At 35.6% G+C, this 27,602-nt stretch overlaps 1 pseudogene; it reads right to left on the reverse strand.

The window, feature by feature from the left end:
* Nucleotides 1–27,602, reverse strand: LOC131401044 (CKLF-like MARVEL transmembrane domain-containing protein 3; annotated as a pseudogene).

The following is a 27,602-nucleotide window of genomic DNA, read 5'->3' on the forward strand; positions in this document are numbered from 1 at the left end:
TTAGTCTGGATTGGAGTCTGAATGCTCTTCTTTCGCCTTGACGGCTGTAGACTCGTCTGCAGAGTTCCCTTGTTTGAGGAATTTGGCCACGTCTTTGAAGATCAGGTAGAAGTCAACTGCAAATACGATGGTGGCAAAAAAGCCCAACACCTCTGTTGCTTTGGAAGCCCCGTCCAGGTATTTGGCGACAGCGGCGATGGAGACAGCGAAGTAGATGAAAGCCGCTGTGACCCAGCGTAGGAAGCCCATCAGGGCCAGCACAAGCCCTGCCACTTGTCCCTCAGCTGCATGGCACCAGCAAAGAGGAAGTAGAGGGCCAGCCGGAACTCCAGCAGGGGCGCCCTGAGGAAGGCGGATGCTGAGGACGCCACAGCGCAAAGGTGATGAAGCAGAGGCCCGACTCCGCCAGCAGGAGGCGGCCTTTGAGCGAGCAGAGGCAGGCGCGCCGACCGGAGGGCGCGGACCCAGGGCACGGCCGCGCAGCGCCGGAAGCGGCCAGCGGGCTCGGGGGCCTGGGGGCCACTGAGCCGAGGCTTCGCCTCGCTTCCTCTCCCCCCGCGCCCAGGACAGCAGCAGAAACCCAGACTGTGTGGAAAGACAAAAAGGCCAGACTCTTGGTTTTATTTTTATTAATTGGTTTCTGTACGTTTGATTCTCTCCTAGGCTTTGCGCATGTGCAAATGCCATTCAGCAGGTTGCTGTATTTTCAAGTTTTCTTCTTCTAACTAATCGGATGCAGAAATCCATTCTAAACATTTTTTTTCTAGGTTTCAAGAATGCAGTGACACCTCATTATAAAAGAGTCTACATAGTAAAGGAATAATTACTAGGCGACTTCTTTAATATGAGTCAGGCCCCTTTTCATATACTTGAGGGAAGTATATAAGTAAATGTGATTAGTTTTTACCACCAAGGGCTTTCCTTTTGGGAAGTAGAAGGTTCATATACTACCAACATTTGATCAGATGATGAATATTTATTGTGTATTCTAAATACATTTTATTTTGCTTTTTCATCCATGTAGAAGTGAACAAATGCCTTTGGGGAAAATACATATTTTAACATCTCCAATGTTAGTCATCGTTTTATGAAAGATTCAATGCAAATTTTAGGATCGACTATTAAATCTAACTTTAAAATACTTGAAAAGGATTTGAGAGGATGCTTTGTAAACTCGATAAGGATTTGAAGGTGTGAAATCATCGCATATATTTGTCACCATCCCTTGGTAGCTGAATCTGTTATTTAGGGGTGGATTATCCAGTTTTCTTAATTCCTTCCTGACCTGCTTATTTAGTCAGCTATTCAGTGAATAAACAGGCCAAATAGTTATGTAATATATATAATTTTTCTTATCATACTCTCAAGGCACAAAGTGCACCAGCTCCACGTACAGCGATCGCAGGATGTGTACTTTGCGTGCTGTGCTGAACCAGGGCTGGAGTCAGCAGATACCAGCTCAGGGGTGGTGATGGATTTGCACTGATCAGACAACCCTCCCATGATGAATGGGATTCATTTGTGAAATGCTTGGCCAGACTGCCCTCTATGCACATAATGTTATAGGACAACACAGTATTCAATCCAAAACTCCTTTAGCATCATTATGTCACTAATTCAGCTTATCAGCCTTGGCCTCATTGCTATTGCCTCTACTTGGGTGCGGAGAAAAAATAAACAAAGGGCAATGTGAGCTAATCAGTTCTTCTTCTCCTACATAAAAGACAGTTACCAAGAAATCTTGATTAAGAATCAACCTTCAGTCAGGCACTGAGCTGGTCCTAAGGTTAGTCTTTAAGCAGAAAAATTTCCCACCCTCAGGTCTTACTGTTCCTAAGAGAGAAAGAATCAATTTAAATAAGTGTGTGTGTGTCTGTGTGTGTACATACAGCTATACATCTGTTTTTAAAAGGAAAAAATTGAAATGTCTTTGAGCAGTGATTTAAAAGATGACTAGGAGTTAACTGGGCAAAAAAGCCGTGATGGACATGGAGATGCACCACAAGATTCTCCTTCAGGGAAGAGCTTGTTGCTCCAGCTGTCATCAGGCAGCCTTCAGCTGTGAGTCCCCTCAGGGACTACCTGAGTTGCAGAGTCACGTCACTTAAGGTCACGCTCTTCCTAGGGCAGCCCACATCTAGTGACTGATGAAGGGAAATGGTATAAAGACTCAGCCATGTCGGCCCCACTCAGGACAACTCTAAAGGCTCATTCTAGCTCCAAGTTCCCCATGGGGTTGAATAAGGCTGCTGTTGGGTGTGCATCACAGCTCTAGTTCTTCTGCTCACTCCAGTTAGCCTCTCCCTTCCACAGGCATTGGTTCCAAAGGCATGCCTTAATTAACATCCCACCTGCTAAACTCAAAGTCTATTTCCCAGGATCCATCCTGTGACTAACAGGAATTGCAGCAGATGGGTAGGAGTGAAGAGGGGTAGGAATAGTCTTCCACAAGGAAAGGAGAGCAGTGTGTGAAAGGCCTGCAGAAGACCAGAGGAAGAAGTGTCTTGCAGCAAAGGCACTACGTAGGCAGGAGCTTATAGTAAGGGCTTTCAGCAGCGCAAAAACCATCTTTCTCTTGTATGATGTGCAAATAATAAATAACAAACATTCCAGTGTGAAGTAGCCCTGGAATTGAGTATTTCCTCTGAGTTAGCCAACAAAGGTGGGGACCTGACCTCTGATAGCACACCACTGTTAGCAGGATATGTTTTTATCTCCAGCTGGTTACCAGAACCGAGTTGACCACCCTAAAGAGGATGGTTTTCACTTAAAAAAGAAGGCAGAAAAAGATGCCAAACACACGTTTTCTACTTCACAATTTTGCTCAAAGCTGCTTATTTCTCAATATAGGCATTATTTTTCAGGCTAACAATTTCATTTAAGTGGAAACTGGCAAAACAGTGACAGGGGAGATAGGGTTGGCATTCCTGAGTTTTTACAAGTTCAAAGAGAAGTCCTCCACAGCAGCACTATTAATAACACAGTATGTGGCACTGGAACAAAAGAGTCATATCTTTCCATCTCTTAATGCCATTCTTAATCTGATAGATCTGGAAAGTATATTAGGTTGGCCAGAGCGTCCTGTAATCTTTGCTGAGATTCAAAGGCTTCTTTGACTATTTCATAGGAAGGCAAATATGTACTCTTGGTGAAAATATCTTTTGGGATACATTGGATTATGATGAGGATTACTGAGCAGGAGGAATTTTTTTAAAATGTGTTTATTAGTTTTAGGAGCACAGGGCAGTGTGATAGAAGAGAGAAATAAGATAAGGAGGCAGAAGCTGGGAAGAGTCTACATCCTTGCAGTCACAAGGATATGGTGATTCAAGGACACAGATGGAAAACAACAGACTGACTATAAGAGAGGTCTCAGACCAGGAAAGACTATACAAACTTTCCTTCTGGTATTCCCGAGTGGGAAAGCCCCTCCACGTGCTAATAATAAGAAATGAGCAAGCTCACAAGCAAATGAGGAAAATATCAGACAGAGTAGTTTTGAAACTCTATGTTGTGGCGTGTTGAGATGGAGTTGGAAACAGTTTTGAGGAGATAAAAAAGGGTGAGATCATATGAGAGGCAGTTTGGATGATAAATATGATTAAAATAGACTTTGGGGGCTCTGTGCATGCCTAAGTTCTCCTGCTAGCTTTGCCATGACCAACATCTGCGCAACTCAGTGTTTGCTGCAAGCCGGGGTCCCTCTATGAACCATATATGACCAGGCCATAAGATAAACACAACAGCTGATAGTCCATTAGAAACTTCTGTAGCAATTTTACAAAGTCCTATTTATGACTGTTGAATTTAATGATAAAAAGGAGGCTTGGGCCGGCCCCGTGGCTTAGCGGTTGGGTGCGTGCCCTTGGCTACTGGCGGCCAGGGTTCGGATCCCGGGCGCACACCGACGCACCGCTTCTCCGGCCGTGCTGAGGCCGCGTCCCACATACAGCAACTAGAAGGATGTGCAACTATGACATACAACTATCTACTGGGGCTTTGGGGGGGAAAAAAAAAAAAGGAGGAAGATTGCCAATAGATGTTAGCTCAGAGCCAGTCTTCCTCAGCAAAAAGAGGAGGATTGGCATGAATGTTAGCTCATGGCTGATCTTCCTCACACACACAAAAATAAATAAATAAAACTGTTAAAAAAAAAAAAAGAGAGGCTTGGATTTTGTGTGTAATTTTATTTCATTTTTGTAATGCTTCAGTTATATTGTAATTTACATGTAATAGAGAAGGGGAAAAAACTGTTTTTTCCTCAAGATAGTTGGAGAAGTACTGAGCAACAGAAGTAAACCAGTTCGGTGGGGGGCCGTACGTTGCCTTGCTGGTTCTATTTGACACCATCACTATATGAAAAAGGCCCAGAATTGGGAATCTTGGGCTCATTTGAGGCTCTTATGAGCTATTCTCTGTTGTCAGCGGCTATGGTTATTCTCTCTCTCTTCCCATATTGCTGTGAAATAGGATTGAGCTTGTTCAAAGTATTTAGAATAAAAAGATATGGGGGTCAATTGGGAGAACAATATGGCTGCTGAGTTAAATAGGTACACCTCTGGTCTAAACGCTGTCTGACTCTGAGCAGGACCAATCTACAATTCAAGTTAAAAGTCAACCCTACTAAATGAAGTAGTGATACCTGCTGCAAGACAGATGAACCTCAAAGATTATGTTCAGTGAAAGAAGCCAGCTATAAAAGAACACATATTATATGATTCCATTGATAGGAAATATCCAAAAAGATAATAGTTGCCTAGGGTTGGGGGTGGGAGTGGGGAGTGACTGTAAATGGACATGATATTTATTTTTAGGGTGGTGGAAATGTGCTAAAATTAGATTGCTGTAATGGTTGTACAACCATCTGTAAATATCCTAAAATCTTTGGTGAATTGCGGGGGGGCGGTGGTCGGGGAGGAACGTTCCTTCTTCAAAATAGTTTGAGAAGCACTGGGCAACAGAACTAAACCAGTTTGGTATACTTTGAATTTTACACTTGGAACGGGTAAATTTATGATGTATAAATTACATCTCAAAAAAGCTGTTTTATAAAACAGTAATCTCTGCTAGTAAAAAGAACAGACATCTCAGTTATCCTCCAAATTCTTAACATATGAGTGGAAAATTCTAAGCAATCAAAGTTATTCGTATGATACACCTCTAATGAAATTGGAGCACTGTACTGAGTGCTTTACGGATATTCTCTCATTTGATCCTGACAAGAAATATACATATTAATTTTTATTTTCTCTATTTTGACAGTGAGGGAATTATGGCCCAGAAAAGGATGGCATTACACCCAATATCACTAAGATTGTAAATGAGAGAGTTGAAATTTAAGCTCATGTTGGTCTGACTAAAAAAACGTATACTTTTTTCACTAAACCAAATGACCTTTGATCTGTTTTCCAGGGGTCCAATACATATAGGCATTGAGAGAGTATGCTGAAGTGGTTCAGAAAAAAAATGCAATTTCCAAATCAGAATAAGAAATGAGTTTGTGTGTATAACACATATACAGATAATCATATCCCACTAATCTTTTATTGGCATTAGTTTACATTGAGAATACACAAGATTCACCAAGTCTCATTCATTTTGTAATGTGATTGACAGCAAAAATACCTTTCTTTTTACAAAACTATGTAGATTCTCCTATAGGTGAGTTATAGAGGACACATATTTGTGAAAAATATTTTTATTAACCTATTGAGGAGATTTGTCTTTTTTGCCCCATCTGTACCCAGTGAAATAAAATTTAGAAAAATATTCCTGCAAATGTACTAGAGCCTGTTTTATAATCTGCTGATCCTTCACATCGCAGGTGACGTTAGTTGTGCCAATTTTACAGGTAGCACTCGGAGATGTGCATGTTTATTTTGCAGGTCAAGGGTAAAAATGAAAGGAAGAATCAGCAACACGTTACCCAAAAAGGAAATATTCATCAGGATTCTTACCTGCCAGTGGAGGATTATATTCCAAATCAAACCAAGAGTCAGTTTATGATTTCCATCTACTATGTCAGTGCTTCCGATATTCACTAAATCAACCTGTTAAAGATAAAGGGAAAACATCTGAAGGAAGGAGACAAAATGTCTATTTGGAAAGAAAACAAAATGCGAAGGTAATTGCATTTAGCTATTTTCAGAGCCTAAGCAGCACTACAGCTTTTTAAAAATAATCTAAAAATGAAACAAAATATATTTGAAAATGCACTTTCTGTAACAAACAAGTGCCCCCCAAACACATTTACAAAGAGATAGGAAATGAATGTACTTTTAGTATATAAATAGATTACTGCAGATTAAAGAGGCCATTCAAAGTATCTCCAAATACAATGTATAACAATGATAACTCATAAAGGATGCCTAAAATTAAGATGTGCTTCCTAATACATAAAAGTCCTTTCATCTAGCTCAGAGGAGTGCTATTATAATTAGGGGTGCCTGTATTTGACTAAAATGCCCTTGCTTTAGAAGCACACATTAGAATTCTAATAAACAATGGAGCTAATGGCCACCTCTCTTTTCTCTATCCAGGACTGGGTTTGGGGACCAAAATCTGGCAGGATTTCATTTTTCAAGGCAAATCCCATCTCCTGTCCTTCATGCTCCTAATATTTTTAGGGGGAGTCAGGTTAGACATAAGCATCAGACAAATGAGCACATGAAAAGATATTCAACATTACTAGCCATTAGAGAAATGCCAATTATAACCACAGTGAGCCAGCACGACGCATTTATCATAATGGCTAAAATAAAACAAAATAGTGACAACATCAAATGCTGATGAGGATATGGATAAAATGGATCACTCACACATTGCTGGAGCAAGTGTAAACAGTACAGCCACTCTGGAAAACATTTTGACAGTTTCTTACCAAACTGAACATGCACTTACCATACAATCCAACAATTGGACTCTTGGGCATTTATTCCAAAGAAATGAAAACTTATATTTATACAAAACCCTATACACAAGCGTTCATACAAGCTTTATTTGTAAACAAACAAAAACTGGTGACAACCCAGTGCCCTTCAAGGGTGAATGCTTAAACAAACTGTATTACATCCATACCATGGAATGCCACTCTGCAATGAAAAGGAACAGACTCTTGATCACAAAACAACTTGGGTTAATCTCATGGGAATTATGCTGAGTGAAAAAACAAAGCCAATTTCAAAGGGTTACATACAGTATGATTCTATTTATATAACAGTTTTGAAAAGATAAAATTATACAAGCGGAGAACAGAGCAGCAATTACCAGAGATTAGGGACTGGGGAGGGATGGATGGGGTAGGTGGATGTGGTTAGAAAAGGGCAATACAGGGGATCCTTGTGGTGGTGGATCTGTTCTACATCTGACTCTGATGATGGATACACAAACGTTCACATGTGATAATGTACACAAGTATAAGTAAAACTGGAGAAATATGAATAGTATTGGTGGCTTGTGTTGATGTCTACGGTGACATCACACTATAGTTTTACAGTATGTCACCATTTGGGTAAAGCTGGGTAAAGGGTACGCAGGATCTCTGTATTATTGTTTACAACTACGTGTGAATTTATAATTATCTCAAAATGAAAAGGCTAACTAAAAAATGAGCATCCAGAGATATTTTAAAAGGAGAAAATACCACAGTAAAGCAAACAGGCAACTTCAGATCAAGGTGTACACAATGGGGGAGAAACTGTCAGAGCAAGTGTTGAGGGTTGAGAAGTAACTCAGTTTTCTCTTCCTATTTACTATCCTTGGCTCATTGATCCCTTGGGTTGTATTTTCTTTTGGCTGCCTCAAGGATCCTGCCATTTTTGTCTTGTCCTGGGGGCAGTGACCTGAAAGAGGTCCCCATCAATTCTCCCCTAGATATCTTCACTACATAGCCAAGACTCATTTTGGTTAAAGCTTTCATTCTCTCAGGCTCTACACCCTTACCGGACTGAGTTTCACTCTGATCTATCTTTCTCACTTGTCTCTTCCTCCAGTAAGATGGGTTCACCATTCTCTCACTTAATGCTAAAATATATTCCTTATCATTCATCTTAATTTTCTAAATTTTATTAATTACAACTTGAAAATATGAACCTGGGAAATCCAGGTGAAAACAATAAAAAGACTACCCTGTGGTCTAATTGCCAAATCACTCCCAGTTACTCCCCACATAAACTTATTTGTAAGTTCAATGGATAATCAAATACTTAAATTTATTTATTTATTTATTTATTTTATTTTTTTTTTATTTTTTTTTTTGTGAGGAGATCAGCCCTGAGCTAACATCCGCCAATCCTCCTCTTTTCCTGGCCGAGGAAGACGGCCCTGGGCCAACATCGGTGCCCATCTTCCTCCACTTTATATGGGACGCCGCCACAGCATGGCTTACCAAGCAGTACTTCGGTGCGCGCCTGGGATCCGAACCAGCGAACCCCGGGCCGCCGCAGCGGAGCGCGCGCACTTAACCGCTTGCGCCACCGGGCCGGCCCCCTAAATTTATTTTTGTATCCAAACTAGATGATAATTGTTGGTGCGTTGGCTTAAAACAAATAAATGATACAGAAAAAATGTAGAATAATCTGAATAAGGATAAAAGATCAAGATACAAGTCCACAGTTTAATTCCACACATAATTTATAGTAGAGGATATTACTGAGCTATGTAATAGATTAGATGTGAGGATGGTATCATATGGACATTACAGATAAGTTGGCCTGAAGTTGCATGTAAATGGACATTTCAGTAAGGCTCTATTGAGGAGTAGATAAACAGAAGTCCTGAAAGCGGGTTAACATGAAAGACTTTGACTTTCTTGGGTGTAGGAAAGTCAAGGTGATACTGCCATTATAAGACGTTACGTCTACTTATTTCTGCAATGCAGATGCTTTTCGTTGGACAGAGGAATTTCAGGAGTATCCCATGCAAATTCTCCCTAATTCAGTATGCTGTAGTTAATTTGAATATTTAAAATTATTAGGCATTCACATTAATTTGTCCTACATATGCAGATAATTTGCTATAATATTTTCATTTTAGTTATACAAAGTAGAATGCAACAGGTTTCTAGAATTTATTAAGGAAGGAAAAATAGAGATCCCAGGGGAGATTAATAATTCTAGAACAAGAAGGCACCATGATCTACATTTCATTTGGGGATTCCTCATGTGGCAGTAGAGGGAGGAGCTCCTCCATATGGAAAAGCCACTATAAATTTATCAATTGATCCATTAATTCATTCATTCAGCAAATACATTTTGGCCGTCAGGCACTAATGTACTTAGAGCACAAATGGAAAAAATGTTCCTGCTTTCTGGAACTTAATTGTAGTGAGAGTGATAATCAGACCATACACTGTTGAAAACTCAATTATTTAAATGGAGAAGATGTGATTTTTAGGAAATAGACACACTAGGGGAATCATTGCTGGTAGTTATGTTTGGACTTGCCATAGGGATCATCCTGGGGAGACTCAGAGCAAGCAACAAGCCCTGAGATAGCAGCAGCCCCTATCCACTCTCATAAACCTTATCACTGTGTGAGCAGGAAAATGGTTCCTCCATTTCCTTATCCCATAAAATCCCTCCTAAGATCCAATCTCCATTATGTTCAGGTACTGTGCTCAGCTCTGAATAAAGAGTAAAGGAGAACCCCTAATGTCAAAAAGCTCATACGCTAATAGCAGGCCCCATAATAAAAACTAATTAAAATTAGGTAGGATCCAGGAATTCCACTTCTAGGCATATACCCAAAAGAATTGAAAGCAGGGACTTAGATCTTTATACACCAATGTTTATAGCAGCATTAGTCACAATAGCCAAAAGCTGGAAACAACCCAAATGTCCATTGACAGACAAATGGATAAACAAAATGTGGCATATTCATACAATGGCATATTTTTCAGCCTTAAAAAGGAAGGAAATTCTGATACATGCTACAACATTGATGAACCTTGAAAACATTATGCTAAGTAAAATTAGCCAGACACAAAATGACAAATATTATATGATTACACTTATACCAGGTACCTAGAATAGTCAAATTTATAGAGAAAGAAAGCAGCATAGAGGTTAATCTCTGATTGAGAATTAGAAGTGTTGTACTCAGGGACAGTGTGGCATGGGGTGAAGTTTTTAAACAATCTGAAGCAGGATTATGAAGTCTTAAAATTCAAGGAATGCAAGGAACTGAATAGTAGGGAGGGGTGAGGGCTTTATGAAGTAGAGAAACAATAGTACCAAAAAAGTTGAACATATCTTGGCTAATTCTTATAGGCACTGAAAAAAAAGTAGTGAAGATCAATTATCGATGTCTCATAAAGTAATACAAGGAAGCTTAAATTTTTTGTCAGGGACAACAAAGCTTTTTACAATTCTGAACTCTAAGAAATGTACATTTTATAATAATATACTGTATCTTTAATTACAACTTTACAAGTGATGCAGTAAAAATCATATGGCCAATTCTTTTGTCAACCTTCAATAAACAAAATAAGAGCATAGTATTAAATCTTAGTTTTGTGGAGATATTCTGTAGATGGTTACAACAATGCAATCCAATTTACGTAACTTTCTGTTGATGTGCAATTATATTTTACTTTTTTATTGCTAATGTTACTCACTATACCATCAGAACCAATAGAGCAGGGACCACCTCTGTTTATGGCCCAATATGTAAATAGCACAGTTTATAAGTGGTGTTTCACTCATATATTCTCTATTGTGTGTGCCTTAGAGGGTTACTCTTATCACACTACAATTAGTACCAATCATCATTCCTTTCTAAAAGTCCATAATTGACCAAGTTGTGTTGCCATAGTGGGTATTTTTTCATCCTGTAGATGGGTTGTAAGAAACACAACCATCATCAAATCATTTTTTGAGTGGTAAACTATATGCTGTTTAAATCTTTGCGCTGTTTTCTGTGTATATGCATGTGTGCGTGCATATATAATCTCATTTTTGTTCTTTTTAGAAATATTTTATTTTTTATACGTATGGCCACACAAATATATTATTTTACACAAATGTATGAATGATATCTCATACATGCCTCTGTCTTATTTTTCTTTAGACAAGTTTTCTTTTCCATTTTGCTTGCCCCTCTTTCTTCCCCTTTTTTCCTAATCTGACCTAAAAAAATCCTTTCATATTTTCTCCCTATTTATATGATCATTATATGTGTGAGTGTACATGTGTGATATCATATAGACACAAATCTATGGGGTTTTATAATCTACAAAAAAATGACGTATTATTCAGATTCTATTGAATATTGCTTTTACCAAACAATAATCCCTTTTATTCATTTATTTTAACAGTGGCATAATAGTTCATAGTTTGGATGTATCATCATTTAGCCAGTCCCCTGTTAGTAGACATTCACTTTATTTCTAGGGTTGTGATATTTGTTTTGTTTTGATTTGCCACTTTATACAATGCTGGAATGGACATCTTGTATATACATCCTCAGATACTGATGCTTCTATTGTTATAATATCTATTCCCAGGAATGTATCTACTAGATACAGGGTATATATACTTTTAATTTTAGTAGGTATTTCTTTATAAAAAGGATTTAGCATTTACTATTTTAACCAGCTAATACATAAGAGTAGGCTCTTCCCTTACCAGCAATCCATGTTTCTGCTTTTTCATTTTGCCTGTCTGATGAATAAAAAGATACTGCATTGTTAATTTATTTCCATGATTCCTAGTCCATTTGGAAAATCTTTTGGTATGACTGACCATTACAATTTCATCTGTGAATTGTCTGTTAATACGCTTTGCTCAGTTTTCTATAGGGTACTTTTCTTTTCCTACTTAATTTTAAGAGCTCTTTGCAACTAACAGCTAACATTTACTGAGTACTTACCAGGTGTGAGATATGGTTATAATCAATTTCATATAGTTTAACATAATAGAGTTTTAAATTTATATTCAAAAGTGAGATTGTCCTATACATTTATTATTTAATTTTATGTTTATTGACTTCTGGTACTAAGGTTATTCTGACCTTACAAGAGGAATTGTAGAGTTCTATCTTTTTATGTACTCTGGAATACCTTAAAATATAGAAATTATTTATTCTTTAAAGATTAGGTTAAGTTCATATGTGAAGAATCCTGGTATATTTTTCAATGGTGGGCCTCTAATAACTTACCAATGTTTTCTGAAGTAATTAGTCTAGTTTAATTTTCTGCCATTCTTATGTCAATTTTAGTCATTTGTATCATACTAGGAAATCATCCATGTCCTGGATTTTTCAAAATTAATTTTACAAAATTGCTTGCAGTATCCTCTTAGTTTCTTCTGTATCTGTGGTTATACATCCTTTCTCATTACTAATCTTGTCTATTTCCCATTTTCTTATTTTCTTTTGTTATGATTAGAAGAGGTTTTCTATTTTGTTAGTCTATTCAAAGAGCCAGCTTTTGAATGTATTCAACCTATTGTTTTTAGTTTTCTATTGTGAATTCACTTCTCATTATTTTTTTAGTAACCTCTTAATTCTTTTATTTCTATTTTTTAAAAAAATAAAGGCTATAAAGTTCTCTCTGAATACATATTTCATTCTACCCACATCATCATCACTGTAAAAGTATGAGATAGTTACTAGTTTATGTACATTTTACCAAGAGAGAAAGAGAGTATCAAAGATACATGAAGCTTCCACAAGGTCAGATTTAAAAACAGGTCTAGACATGAAAGATAATTCATTAATTAAATCTAGAGAATTCTTCATGAAGTGCCTTAATAAGCTCTCTCAATAATAAATACTGCACACCACCATGTAGACAAGATATATTATTTGTTTTGGTTATGTTTTGTCTCTTGATGTACATCTCTTCTTCAAACTACCAAGGACTATAAGAAATAACAATAATTAACAATCACTAAGACTATAGAATGGGCGGGGTATTTTGTCATGCCTGAAGGGTGTTGTTCATGGTCTTTATATTACTATTGAATGCCTCATATTGACAGTCTAGCCCATTTTGACTCTAAATTCTCATATGCTTGGTGTTGTTATAATGCCGTATTTCTTACCATGTGGCTATGACTGATATTGTTTTTTTAAATCATTACTAGCTACTCTTAACCAATCATCACCAAGTTATACAATGGCTTCTCTCTTTTTTATGTATTTTTTTCTAATAGATGCTCTGGAATTATACCTTTCAAGGATTCTCAATCTAATTTCTAAATAACTATGAAAAGGGAAAACGAAAATTACAGTATGTTAATATCTATGTTAAATGAGTAATTATGTGTCTGTCTAGTAAGCAAAACAAAAAACATTTATATGACATACATGTTAATAAATGGACTCACTGTGTGTGTGTGTGTGTGTGTGTGTGTGTGTGTGTCAGCATTGTGACAAGCACTAGATAGCAGGAAATTCAATACTGAGGTCACTAAGGACGCCCAAAGTTATGTTTTCCTGTTTTGCAGAATGAAAGCATCTGATATCAAATGAATAGGTGTGAAAATTGATATTGTGTGTGAAAATTAAATAGCATGCATTGAAATTTTGCAGAAACCAATTCACCTACACATGAAGATTGGCTTTACGAGTTCCTGCAAACTGGCCTGAGACTTTACTCATAAAGTAATGTTAGATCCTGGCACAGAGTTTTGCAGCGTTATCTGTGGAAGATGCTTTATATGAAAGTAATTTTGGAGGTTAGAAAATTCTCACTATTTTCTTTGACATAATGGAACCTTACTGTGGCTCCAGCAGAATATTTAAATGTGTTTTCTTAAGAAAACATTCCTTGAGTCAGGATGAGTAGGCTGCAAAAAATGCACCCAGGAAACATAATGAATTGCTTTTGGAATAAAGTCGTCTATTGTTATCCATTCTATAGTGTGAGGACACGAATTGAAGGGAATTCCTATTCTGTCCCCACACTAGTACTTGGACTAAAATATCTGATTTTTTACAAAAATATATATTTTGTAATTCTATGATTAATATATTTCAGAGAGCACTGTTACTTCCTACTGCTCCACCTCCTAAATGAGTTGGCTAACCACTGGGCTATGAGGAGCAGTTCTTTTCCATTGCTTATTCAAGAGAGCAATGTTTGGTTGACCCCAGGTTTTGTTTTCTCTCCGGTTCTTTCAGGGCATGGATGCAATCTAGCATTGTCAAGAATATTTTCTACAAGCTAAATTTAGATATCCCATGGTGGTTATAGTAAAAGGATTTATATATATTATATTAATATATTTAAGATTTAAGAATACTTAAGAAAACCATAAGATTTAAAGCAAACCTGAAATGTAATGGTTTAGTGAAAGGAGATTACTGACCTGGACAAGTTTATATTATTTTTAATTAGCCTTACAGAAAGAAAAACAGAAGAATAAGTTCATCAAACATAAAATGGTACACACTGACTTTAGAATGAGGAACATTTAACATGAAAATTAATTGCAATAACCAGGTCAAACAATGAAAATGGAAGTTCTTAGGGCAGAGCAGAAGGAAAGAGAGAAGAAAAAATAAAAATAAAAACAGGAGAGTGATATTTCTATGATATCTCTGACAGTTCTGAGGAATAAACCTCTGACAAATTTTTTCATGCTTTTTAAATTTTTAGTAGTGGCAGGAAGGTGGATAAACTTTTCCAGTTTTAGTTGGTAAATTAAGCATTTGCAGGTCCAACTTGGATGTTGTAGCAAGTAATATCTCATTCAATAGGGAACCACCATCTTTCCAATAAATGACATCTGCCACCTCTTGCCTTTTCATACAACCACTGAGAAGGGCATATGATAGCTACAGGCACATAGCTACAGATACACAACCTGTATCATTCAGCCAACCGAAACTAGGTTAGGGCTAGGAGGTTCCCGACATTTGTTTCAAAGGATGTGGTTCTTCCAGGTCATTTCAGATTTCGAGATTTATCCTAAGAAGGAGTCACTTTTGTTCCTTAATATGCAGAATACAATCTGAGCACTTTTTGAATTAGGGAAAAGTAGGCATAAGGGTAAGTCAGCCTTTTACTCATCAGTCCTGGGATATGAGTTTAACTGAAAAATGCTGCAAATTAAATCTTAGAGAATAACTTCACATGGAATGACAAGATTATGAAAGGAACCATGAAATATCATCTTGAAAAGTTTGAGTGGATTTCCTTAACCAGATTCTTAAACAATAACTGACGGTTAGGGACATGGCATGCATTGGAATTTATCATATAAAGACTCCTCCTGATACTCAGGCCTCATACACATACTTCTACCTTCTATTTATTTGGTTCTTTCATACATCTCTTTTTCATAAATTGTTTATAACTGAGAATTTCCTTCCACCATTCTAGACAAATAGGATTTGCTTTTCAAATGTGTTAAGTGCCTTTTATAAAACATCTGCCATCATGTAGTCAAAGCTAAAGAGACTTCTCCATATTCAAAAGAAACTCCTCAAGTATTTCTATAATCCTTTCAAATATAATGCATTTAAAAGATCAAAAATGCAGAAAAAGCAAAGTAGTTTCACTGCCTTGCAGCAAGTGCTTTTACACTGCGTTTAAGATTTATATAAAATTTTAAGATTTATGGGCATAAATCATACCTATTTTTTTCCATTGAGAGGCACATGTATTGAATCTTTTATTATTAAATGATGAATAGTTCAATATATACAACCTAAAGGGTGTACTGCAATGGCCATTGTAGACTTGGCTCTCCACTGGTAGGTTTTCTTTATTCCCTCTCATATCTTTATATTCTAAAGATCATTTTTTTATTTTATACAAATATAGACATTTACACTGGAAAATACTTTTTAAAAGCACATTTTGACAAAGAAAACATCATAAGACTTAGTTCTGGGTACTCACTATGAAGAAACTATCCTTACCTTCAATGATTAATCTTTATATATTTAGTCAATCATTAAATATTTTCATCATCCACTGTATGCCACACATTAAGTATTGAAGACAGAGATTGACTAAAACATGGACTATTTTATCAAACTGCGTAAAGACTAGTGCAATAAGTTAAAATTTCTCTATATTTTGGATGTATTTACGATTATAATCATATATTGCAAGGTAATTCTTTTTAATGGAACTGTGTTTTTACTTGCTTATACACTGCGTCTTTGACAATAAAGATGTGAAGCAGTTAATTTTTAAAAATCCCGTGTTAAGAAAATATAAAAATTAAAGGGGTGAAAGAAAATCAAAACAAATATATCAAAAAGAAGTTTCAATGCAGGTAGTCTCACTGAACAGTAAATGCAGAACTAAACTTTTTGGCAAAGTGCCTCTCATAACTAAACTAAGCAAAGTTTCTTACATGAAATATTATATATTAGAGGGCATCATTTGAGAAAATGGACACTGTCTTCAGTAATAATTTTAAAACCTAGAATAAAAGATTTATATACTTTCAGTAGAATATTAATTAACTGGAATTTTTATAAATGCTATGTATTTTATACCTGGCAATATGGAATGCCACTTTAATGACAACAAGAACCCAATATAGCCGCGTTTTCTAATCTTGAGCCATGTTATTGATTTAAAGAAAAATCTTGGCAATAGCAACAATAAAAAATTTTAAGTTACATGACATTCATTATAATAAAAAAATTTTAATTATAATACAATTTGTACCCATATAATTATTATCCCAAAAGATATCAATGTGTACAAAGCATAGCTAAATGGCTACCTCAATTTTAAGTTTCATATGCAAGAAAAAAATACTGTTTTCCCTTGATGTAAGAAACGCACTGCGGGGAAGGATAACCAATTTACCTTATGAAATTATTTTAAATGAGAACTAGCTTCATTTTAAGAGTAATAATTTCACGTTGCATCTGAATATAAATTTAAAGATAACAAGCTATGCTTGTGTATATTTTTATATTCCATAGAAGAATATTTTGAAATAAGTACAACCATTTCTATTAGTACATTTCACAGATGACAAAGTAGAACCAAAGTCATGAAATCATTTGGCAAATATCCTGCAGTTAGTGAGTGACAGGGTTAAAAGGATATACTTCCTCTGGATCCGTGGAATGAATATATATAAGGTGCAGACATATTACAGGCCTATTGTTGGATTGAAAATTTAGTGTAAGAAAATACTTGTCTAACATAAATTAACTTAAAATTTGGAATTTATATCTGAACACTGGATTTTATGAGTAATAAATGGAAGCAGTTTATATTCAGTCAAAGATATTATGTTCTGACATACTCCAAAATATATATTATATTGCTATTTAAGTCTCTGAATACTTAAAGGGCACATAAAATACTGGTTTTAAAGAACACTTCAGAATCCTTTTTATCTAAGATCATATGCCAGGAAGAATGAACACTGTATCATTTTTCAGATCAGTGACATTTGTCAACCACTCAATCTAATTCAGTAACAGTTTTCAATGATGTGATTAAGTGAATATTTGAACATAACTGACATTTGAATTTTCACCCTAGGCTTTTTAAACACTCACTTTGGATTTGTGGTTTAATAATGTATAATAATGATCTTATTTGCTTTGTGCAATCTCACTTTCTACATTTGAAGTTAGTTGGTAAAAATTTGCCACTTTGTCATAGACAATTGATGAGAGTGGCGTACTGAACATAATTATGAGATCTACAACTGTGTCAGCTAATATTAAATCATATTAAATCAGTAAAGTCCTGGTATATAGCCAGGATATATTTCAACACGACATATCTTGTAATCTTGAAAAGAATGATGGAGTGCATTCTATGACTTCAAAAAGGCATTGGGATTCATAAAATATAAACATGGAAATTTGGGGGTGGAAGAAGAGGAAACAAACTGAGATCAACCAATAAATGAAAGACAGGTATCATAATGTATCCGGAGGGTAGTTGAAAACACCACAGACAGTTAAATCTCCCTACCAGATTTTTACTGGCTAAATTTCTTTACCAGTGGAAAAAATCAAGCATTATTCAACTAGACATAAAATGATTAAAATGCAACTCTCTGGTAGAGGAAACTCATTGACTGGAACTTAGTTATATCTAAGAAAAAATACATCAATAAACAAGTTTAAATGACCCATTAAATAGCTCTTTTCATTTGAGAGAAGATGAGGTTAAAGACCTGAACTGAATTCAGATGCCTGATGAAGGAGACTACCCACAATCAAGAGCGGAGAAGGGTAAAGGAATGATAGAATGGCAATATGAGAGATGTTTCCATATTACCTGCGATTTGCTCTACCTACCTACCTTCAACAGGTCACAAATAAATGGAAGCTGTGATATGATTTTATCTTGAGCAGGTGTGTAGATAAGCATAACCATTTGGTTTATCCCGTTTCACGGGATTTTGTACTTTCTTTTGTTTGCTTTTTTAAACTACGACTAACTTTATTACAAATGAGTTTCGCTCTCAGCAAATATTGTAATAAAGGTATCATTGCACTTAGAAGTACTTTCTTCTCAATAAGTGGTTTTTGAAAATAAATTATTGATAGCAGGGATAACTTCATGCTAAAACTGCCACCACAGAGGATGCAAATCAGAACATAAATGTGGCGTCCGAGCTCTACAGAGCTAAGCTGTTGAGTGGCATTTGAGTGAGGATAGCAGGTTGAAAGTCAGGACAGAGACTGGGGCTGGCCTGGTGGCGTAGTGGTTGGGTCCACGTGCTCCGCTTTGGCGGCCCAGGGTTTGCAGGTTCAGATCACGGGCACGGACCTACGCAGTGCTTATCAAGCCATGCTGTGGCAGGCGTCCCACATATAAAGTAGAGGAAGATGGGCACGCATGTTAGCCCAGGGCCAATCTTCCTCAGCAAAAAGAAGAGGATTGGCAACAGATGTTAGCTCAGGGCTAATCTTCCTCACCAAAAAAAAAAAAATTAAAAAAAGTCAGGACAGAGAAAGGAAATGAAACTGAGGCACAGGGTCAAATTGAGTTGCTAGTTCAGAACTAGGGAATGTGCTAAAACTAGTCATTTATGGCAGAGGAATAGGCCAAAATAGACGAGACTCTAAGAAGGAAGAAGACAAAATTAACTTGACCTAAGAACATCTTGAAACTGCCACAGAGCATCCTCTCAAAAGGAAGCTTCCAATACCCATTTCATAACGAGAGCTAATTTTTTTAGAGTGATTTTAAAAATTAGGTTTGTGGATAGATGTGTAGAATTGGTTTTCTATTAGCATGATTTTCTATTAGCATTTATCAGTTTCTTAAAAGCTTGAATGAACTTACCACTGATTCCATTGGACTCAGAAGCCTTTGTGAAAGGTTTGTTTTGTTTTGTTTTATGATTTCTTAAGTTCTCTTGGTTATTGACTAAGGTACTCTATATTCCATTGTGTTAATTCTTGTAATTTATGATTTTAAATAGGATATAATCCAATTTAATTGATTTTTTATAATCAACATATAGTTCTATGTAGATTCCATTTTTGGTTTCTATATCTCTTGTACTTATGATTAATATTTTCTTTCTATGTTTAAATTGCATACATTTGCTTTTTTTCTCCTCTTTTTCTTAAGCTTATAAGAGATTAGTCTATTTTATTATTTTATTACAAAGAACTAAGCTCTTAAATTTATCTAGTGTTTCTTCTTTCTAACTCATTTATTTCTTCATTTATCTTTTATTTCCTACTTCCCTTAGAGCATTTTTTCTTTTTGTAACAATATGGTTGAAAGCTTGAATTAATTGATCTTTTTTTGTTGTTTTTTTTTTTTTAGTGAAGATAAAAGCAAAGACAAAAATTAAACCTCAGGGTAGAACTGAGGCCATTTCTCATGGGTTTTCTCCTGGAATACTTTTTCCTACACATATGTGGATTTTATTCTTGGTTTCTTATACATTTTAAATTAATCAAATTGAATTTTTTAAAGTATTAATAATTTCTAGTGTTATTATTATCAAAAAGTATGTACTATAAAAGTTCTTCTTTTATGTGCTTAATGACATTTTCACTGCATTGTAATATATTATCTATTTTTTTATACATATGGTAGGAACATTTTTTATGTATTTATCTTCCATGCCTTTAGTAAGTTTGTACAGCAGGACAGAAGTTAGAAGTGACTCTTAGTCTGTCTTCCTTTTCTGACTCTGGTGTTCGCCAGAAGCATGGGAAGGAGTGTGATATTAGCTGGTTCCAAAACTAGCCAGAAACCACATCCACTTCCTGTCCGCAGATGGAGGAAATGGCATGGCCTCAAAAGTAAATGGCTTCCTGGTACACCCAGCAAGGTTGGGTCCTAGCCAACATTAGGGATGTCAATGTAGAGATTCCCAAGCCCCCTTTTGACCAGAAAAAAAAATAGAGACACCTGGAATGCTGGGTTTTCTCTGTTTGCTCCCCCTCTCACGTTCTTCACCCCTTCTTTGGTTGACATGACCCATCTAGTATGAGAAGATTCCATCACCTGGGATCTCTTACCATCTGGCTTCTGGTTGGGTTCAACCAATGAGTAGCAGTAGCGTTGGCAGAATATTAGAGGACTGGATAAAGAGACTTAGGTATCAGTCTTCTCCCAACTTCCCCAGCAGGCCATAATTTGAGAGTAACTCATTTTTTAGGTACCTATGGTGGCAGTTGTTGTCTAGTGGACCTTCTCCCAAGGTTAGAGCTTTCATCGGTTTAAGGCAACAGCTCTCTCCCCTTGTCTCTTTAGGTTTAGGGGTAGTAAAGGCTATTAATTCATGTTAGTCGTTGGGTGCTTCACCATTCATGGTTAGTTCCTTTAATCCTGCCCACATTTCTGTATATATTCCCTCCATTACAGTCTCTTCAACTTTGTCTTTGCATAAGCTTTCTGTTTTATACCAGGAACATTAACATTACACTTATCTCCACAAGATGACTTGGGCTATCATTGTGACTATATCAGTGGATACTTCAAGGGACTAAAGACAAAAGGTGTTTTCCCTGCATATGAAAGGCATCACATAAGTCTACTGATCTCTGGCCTTTCCCTAGGGATAGAGAAGAACATTCCTAACAATGAGTTAGAATTTTCTGTATCCTTGTTTGAGAGCTCAGATTTGGATTTGGTTCATTTAAATGAAATTATAAACTACTATTTTTCTTCCAAATCCAACTTTATGAGAGAGCAGGTTTGTACATAATGCACAAATATTTTATAGAATTATCTGTGCTTTGGAGTGTCAATGGGTAGAAAATCACTATTGAATCTACAGTTTATTTATGTTATACATATTCTCAATTATTTTTGCTGCTAAATGTGTTGTAATCTGACAATGCCAAACTAAAGGCTCTGAATAAACATATATTTCCATCATTTTTTCTTTGTGGTTTTAGCAATACTTCTGTTATGCAGCTAGTTGTATTGTTTTAATTATTGATTATAACTTTCTTGGATAAAAATGATATTTTTAAACACTTTTAAGTTTCTTTGTAATTAGTATTTCTATCTCTGATTTTTAAAAGAACTTGTTTTATTACTGGTTTAATTTATAATAGCCCTTTTATCTTTAGTCGTTGTCATCTCATTCAGAACTAACGTCAAACCCAAACCATGGCTCCTCATGTTTTCCCCTTCCCAGCCCCACTCTGCTATCTCTTTTATCCTCTTCTCTACTATATTTTTTTCCACACTCAGTCCTCTCCACCTACTGAGTCCTATTTCCAAATGCTTTTTCTTCTCAAGGTCTTTTTATCCCTCTGCCTGGACCATTTTCCTATAGATAATCCCCTGGCTCCCTCCCTCACTTCCTTCCAGTCTCTACCCATATGACAACTTAACCAAAAGGTCATCCCACACCTCCTATTCTGTTTATCTCTTCTTCATTCACTTAGCCATCACATCATATATTGTATATATTTAATGCCCTCTGATAATGTGACTGTAAACTCCACGACATAATGGATTATGTTGTTCCAGTCACTGACTGCAGTGCCCCTACCACCTAGAATACAACCTGACATATAGTAGACACTCAGTAAATAACGTGCTGAATGTAAATATACTAACGTTATTCTGTTTAAAATATGATTACTCAAAATCACCAATCAATGCCTCCTATAGTTCATTCTAATTTAAGAATTTGTGATTTTTAAAAGGAAATTTGAAATAGTCCTATCTACTATTTTATTTAATATGCTGATTTATGTATATCCTGCCCCAGAGTCATTTATTCATCTGATATAGAACACCCAAGCCCATCTTTAGAAAAAGCATCCTGCTCTTAAATATTCTCTTTAATTGTGTATTTATTCTTTATGGTAATAATCGGACATTAATAAACATATCCCTTGGAATAGTTTCCATTTCTTTCGTACTTTCTTTTATTATAAAATAATGGAGAAATATAAAATGATAATAAATTTACTTGTGATCATTTGTATTCTATGTCTTTTGGCCTGGGGCTAACTCAGGTAAAGTCTATTTCACTCTGGATTTTGGTTTCCGCTTGAGAATGTTTTACTTGAGATTTTGTCTTTTAATACAGAGACCTCAGTTTTATGCCATTCCCCATTAAGGCCCTGGCTCAAATGGGGGCACTGTGGAGATCTGCTCTTGAAGGGATCCTTCTTAAATTCAACCCCCATTTTGTGGTCCTTCCCTTCTAAAACATTGGAAGGTTCTCAAGGTTTTCCATTTTCAGTAGGAAATATGACCTTCTGGGAAAAGATCCATATATTGTATTAATCACATTCTAATTTTGTATACTCACTTATCACATCTCATTAAATAATTTTATGATAAAATGCAGGGTCTATGGTCAGATTGATAAAAATATGGCCATCGTTTGGAGTTTGGGAGGTTGTAAGATCAGGTTTGCTTTCCCTTCATAAGTTCCTCTTTTTTAACTTGTTTAAAAAATTGAACCAAAGTGTACATACAGAAAAGTGTACGTAAGTGTACAGCTTGATAAATTTTCTCAAAGCAAATGCACCCATGTAACAGTTACCAGGTCAAAACATGGAATATCTTCAACACATCCAAAGACTCCCTCATGCATTCCAAAATCTAACCACTTTTCTGACTTTTAAACTCATGGAAGTATTTTGTCTGTTTTTGAAACTTTATTAAAAGAAATTATAGTAGGTATATTTTTGTGTCTCACTTCTTTTGCACAGATCTCCTTCATGAAATTGATCCATCTTGTGTATTGTGTGTAGCTATTATTTGTTCATTTTCATTCTAGTTTTGGCTATTACAAATTAAGCTGCTATGAACTTTCTCATATGTGTGTGTGTATGTGCGTGTATTTGGCAAACGTAGAAATGTATTTCGGTTATATGCCAAAGAATAAAATTGGGTCATAAAATTGTGCATTTTCATCATATTTAGTATATAATGCCAAACTATTTTCAATGGTTATCCGAATTACATTTCCACCAGTTAGTTGTGAGAATTCAAGTTATTCCATACTCTCATGTACAGTTGGCATTATAAGTCTTTCTAATTTCAGCCATTTCTGTGAGTTTGTATTGGTATTTCATTGCAGTTTTAATTTAAATCTCCCTAATTACTGCTGAGGTTGAACACTTGTTAATATTATTCTTGAACTTCTGAACATTCTCTTTTGTGAAGTTCTTGTTCAAGTTTGTTGCCCATTTTTCCTTTTGGATTTTTTTTCTCATTCTTTAAAACCTAAAATTAAAAAAAAATTAAACTATAGAAGAAGAAAATCATAGGAGAAACTGATATACTCAATAGTGTAAAGGTGTCAGTTCTTCCCAAATTGATCTGTAGACTTAACCTAATGTTGATCAGATTTGAAACAAGATTTACATGGAAATTAAAAAGATGATTGTAAAATGAACATAGAAATACAAAGGGTTGATATAGGTAGGAAAATATTGAACAAGAAAAAAGTGGGAGAACCTAGTTCACCAGATACCAAGATGTATTATAAAACTGCAGTAATCCACATGGCATAATATTTGTGCATGTATAGACAAATAGAACAGTGAAAGTGAACTGAAGTCCAGAAATAGAACCACGTATGTATTGACAAATTTTTATGACATACTTAGTACTGGAGAGCAAAGGGTAAGCAACATTGTTTTTAATAAATGGTGTTGTGTCAATTAGATTCCAAATGAAAAAAAGAAACTGAATCTTAACCCATTCCTTGCATCATATACAATAATCAGTTCCAGGTGAAATATAGATCCAAATTCAAATGGTAAAATATTAGAGCTTAAATAGATAACAACAAAATGTAATATCATAATGGCTTTGGGCAGGCAAATATTTCTTAAACAGGACACAAAATTATAAAGTTAAAGTCTATAGAAATGACCTTCATCAAAATGAAGACATTCTCTTTATCAAAATACACCATTAAGTGAGTAAAAATGTAATCAACAGAGAAGGAAATTATATTTGCAATACCTAAAACAAACAAAGGACTCATATCCAGAACATAGGAACAATTCATAAATTTTGATGACACTCAAGTTAATTTTTCTCTTTTTGAATCATGCCTTTGGTTTCACATCTAAGAAATATTTGGTTATCCCAAAGTCACAGAGATTTTCTTTTATAGTTTCTTTGCTTTATTGCCAGAATGTCTTCTGTTCCTATATTAAAAACTGTGAAATTAATAATTATAATATGTATAGGAAACCCCACAAATTCATAATCTGTAATCAGTATGTGAAGAAACAAAGCTCTTGTCAAACCAAATCTATGGCTACATTAAGCCACTATTTTAGAGGAGATCCAACAGCCTATTTTTTTTTTTTATAATTTTATTTATTTTTTCCCCCAAAGCCCCAGTAGATAGTTGTATGTCATAGCTGCACTTCCTTCTAGTTGCTGTATGTGGGACGCGGCCTCAGCATGGCCGGAGATGCGGTGTGTCGGTGCGCGCCCAGGATCCGAACCCGGGCTGCCAGCAGGGGAGCGCGTGCACTTAACCGCTAAGCCACGGGGCCAGCCCCAACAGCCTATTTTTTAATATGACATTTTCTTAGTGGGAAGAGATCAACTATATCAAATAGATTGAATCTAGTAATTCTTGGAATTTTCTGCTATTTTCCTTGATTTTATATTTCACAATTGAATATGAGGAATTGATACTTAAAAAGACATTTTGTGTAAGTTCCCAATATTTTTAAACAATTTTCTTAATTTATATGATACTGATCTTTCAAAAGGTTCTATCAGATTAATAATGAGGCAAACCTTCCATAGACTATCTTATTCTGGCTGCTGAAAATTTGAAAATATAGTTAATCACCTCAGAAAATCATAAAAATATATGTTTCTGTAGAACAATTTTCATAGGTTAAATATGACAATAACCTGAAATTCATAAAATCAACCAGTTGCTGCACAGCCTTCACTTCCATTTCCCATGTGATGTCCTCTCCCTGCCAGATGAGCTGAGCGATTGGGGGGAGTATACATTATTACTAATCTATCACTGATTATGGTTATTTTAAGAGTATGTGATCAATTTATTTGAATTTATCCTTGAGAGAGAGATGTAATGTAATTAGGAAGCTACTAAAAGTGCCTGGTAAATGTATTGGTCGATTAGAAAGATTGTCCGAAGTTAATAAGAAAGGAGAACTGCCTCCAATGTGATGATAGAGGGGAGGCATCTCAAAGTCACTCTGAGGAGACAAGAACTCCTTTAATCTACATACTTGTTTAGGCATGATTGTTGACTGTTTCTAATACCACACATATATTTTCATCTAGTTAAACTGAATCAAACATAGGAATAGAAAACAAATTTGCAACTCTTACCCTGAGTTGAAATAGTGATTTTTCTGTGTAACTTTCATACTTGGATGTAGTGTCTAATAAATGTTGGCTTAATTCAAACAAACTTTATCATCATGTTTGAACATACTTTATACATAAAAAATAATACTCAGCCTAGTAAAAGCCATGTGTTGCACAGAAACATTGCTATAAGGAACTGAGTTCACCACAGAACTTAATTTGTCCACCAAATATAACTGCATAAAGTAAAATCTGAAAATAACAGAGTGGCCTATCAGGTCTGGGTCATGCCTTTCCCTGCCCCCAGTGGCTGCATGCATTTACTTCCTGAATCACATTAACCACAAGCAGAGGCACATGAACTAGAACACGTGCTCTGAAAAGTAACTGCTTTGATTTACAAGAGAACTTGAGATGCTTTCCTTGCATTCCGGGCCAAAGCCTTCACTCAAACTTGAAGCATGCTATCTCACGGTATCCAGACTCTGTCCAGGTCTCCACTTACATTATTTTTCTGCAAGACTCGCAGTGCCTTGTTGACATTGTTCAGGGCATGAACTCTTGTGGATCCTTTTTCTTTTGGCTGAAAACAAAATGAAACAATGTTTACTGCCCAGTAGAGAGAGACAATCTACTAGAAATGAAACAATTTATACATTTCACTTCTAAGTTTGAAGATTTTAAATGAACATGGGCTGTGAGGCCTTAAAAATAATGAATTTAAGTGCTTTGGACAAATTGTTTTTGTTATAGGAATTTCTTAACATGAATCCACCGGTCCTCAAGAATAATGATAGCATTTTTTTTTTTTCTTCACAAAAGCTATTTTGGTTACTCTCTCCTTCATTCTACAGTCCATTTGGGAATTACTGCATGACCACCGAGAGAAACATCAGCATGAGTAAGGACATTTGCTGGTAAGATAGAAAAGTGAGTTAATTTCCACACTTTTTAGGAAAGTTTAAAAGAGATTTGAGCCTAGCAAAATTACATGGTAATGCCCAATAGAGTTAGAGGAAACTATTTCTGTGACTATTACCTTAATTGTCTTAGCCACTGAAGCTCAAAACCTCAATCATCTTTGGTTCTCTAACCCTCTCTTTCAATCCCAAAAGTCATATCTTGTCCTATAATTTTTAAACTAATATTTGCATAGTTTATTACAATATAAGGATTAACTCATTTATTCAGTTGTAGAGTTTTAAAAATTCCACCATTATGATGCCACCGTATTTACTCCTAAAATGAGATCTACCCTCTTAATAAATTTTTAAGTGCCCAGTAAAGTCTTGTTAACTATAGGCACAATGTTATACAGCAGATCTCAGCAATTTATTCATGTTGCATAGTTGAAACTTTATACCTGTTGAACAGCAACTCCTGATTTTCTATATCTCATATTGAGTTCTTACCACAATAAAAAATAAAATTAAACTTAAAAAGTCATTATGTTTAAAAACCTTTATAAAAATACATCCAAAAATGAAGATACCAAATATTAAAATCAAATATCTATTAATTAATGTAAATTATATTACTGAAAAATTTCACCTTCTTGTTCTGCATGTGGTAGAAATATGCCAAAAAGAAAATAATATTGCGAGATTGTTTTATTCAGGAATAGGTCGTGTATTTCGGGTTAAATCAGTAATTAGCAAATTAGTGAATTTTACTAGATTTCATAAAACCATGCTGAGTTTGTTTCTGGTCTGAAATTCTACTAAGGTTAATATGAACTTTATAAGTCACATACCAGTTTTTGCCCTGTCAGGCCTTCGAGAAGGTCTAGGAGGCGTCTCCCATCCTGCAGGTCACTGAAGAGGTTCTCTATGTGCTGCTTCCCAAACTGAAATACAAAATATACCCAATTAAACAAAGCACGCTTCCAGTGATCCATTTCCAT

Source organism: Diceros bicornis, chromosome X (genome assembly GCF_020826845.1).
Source record: "Diceros bicornis minor isolate mBicDic1 chromosome X, mDicBic1.mat.cur, whole genome shotgun sequence".
NCBI lineage: Eukaryota > Metazoa > Chordata > Mammalia > Perissodactyla > Rhinocerotidae > Diceros > Diceros bicornis.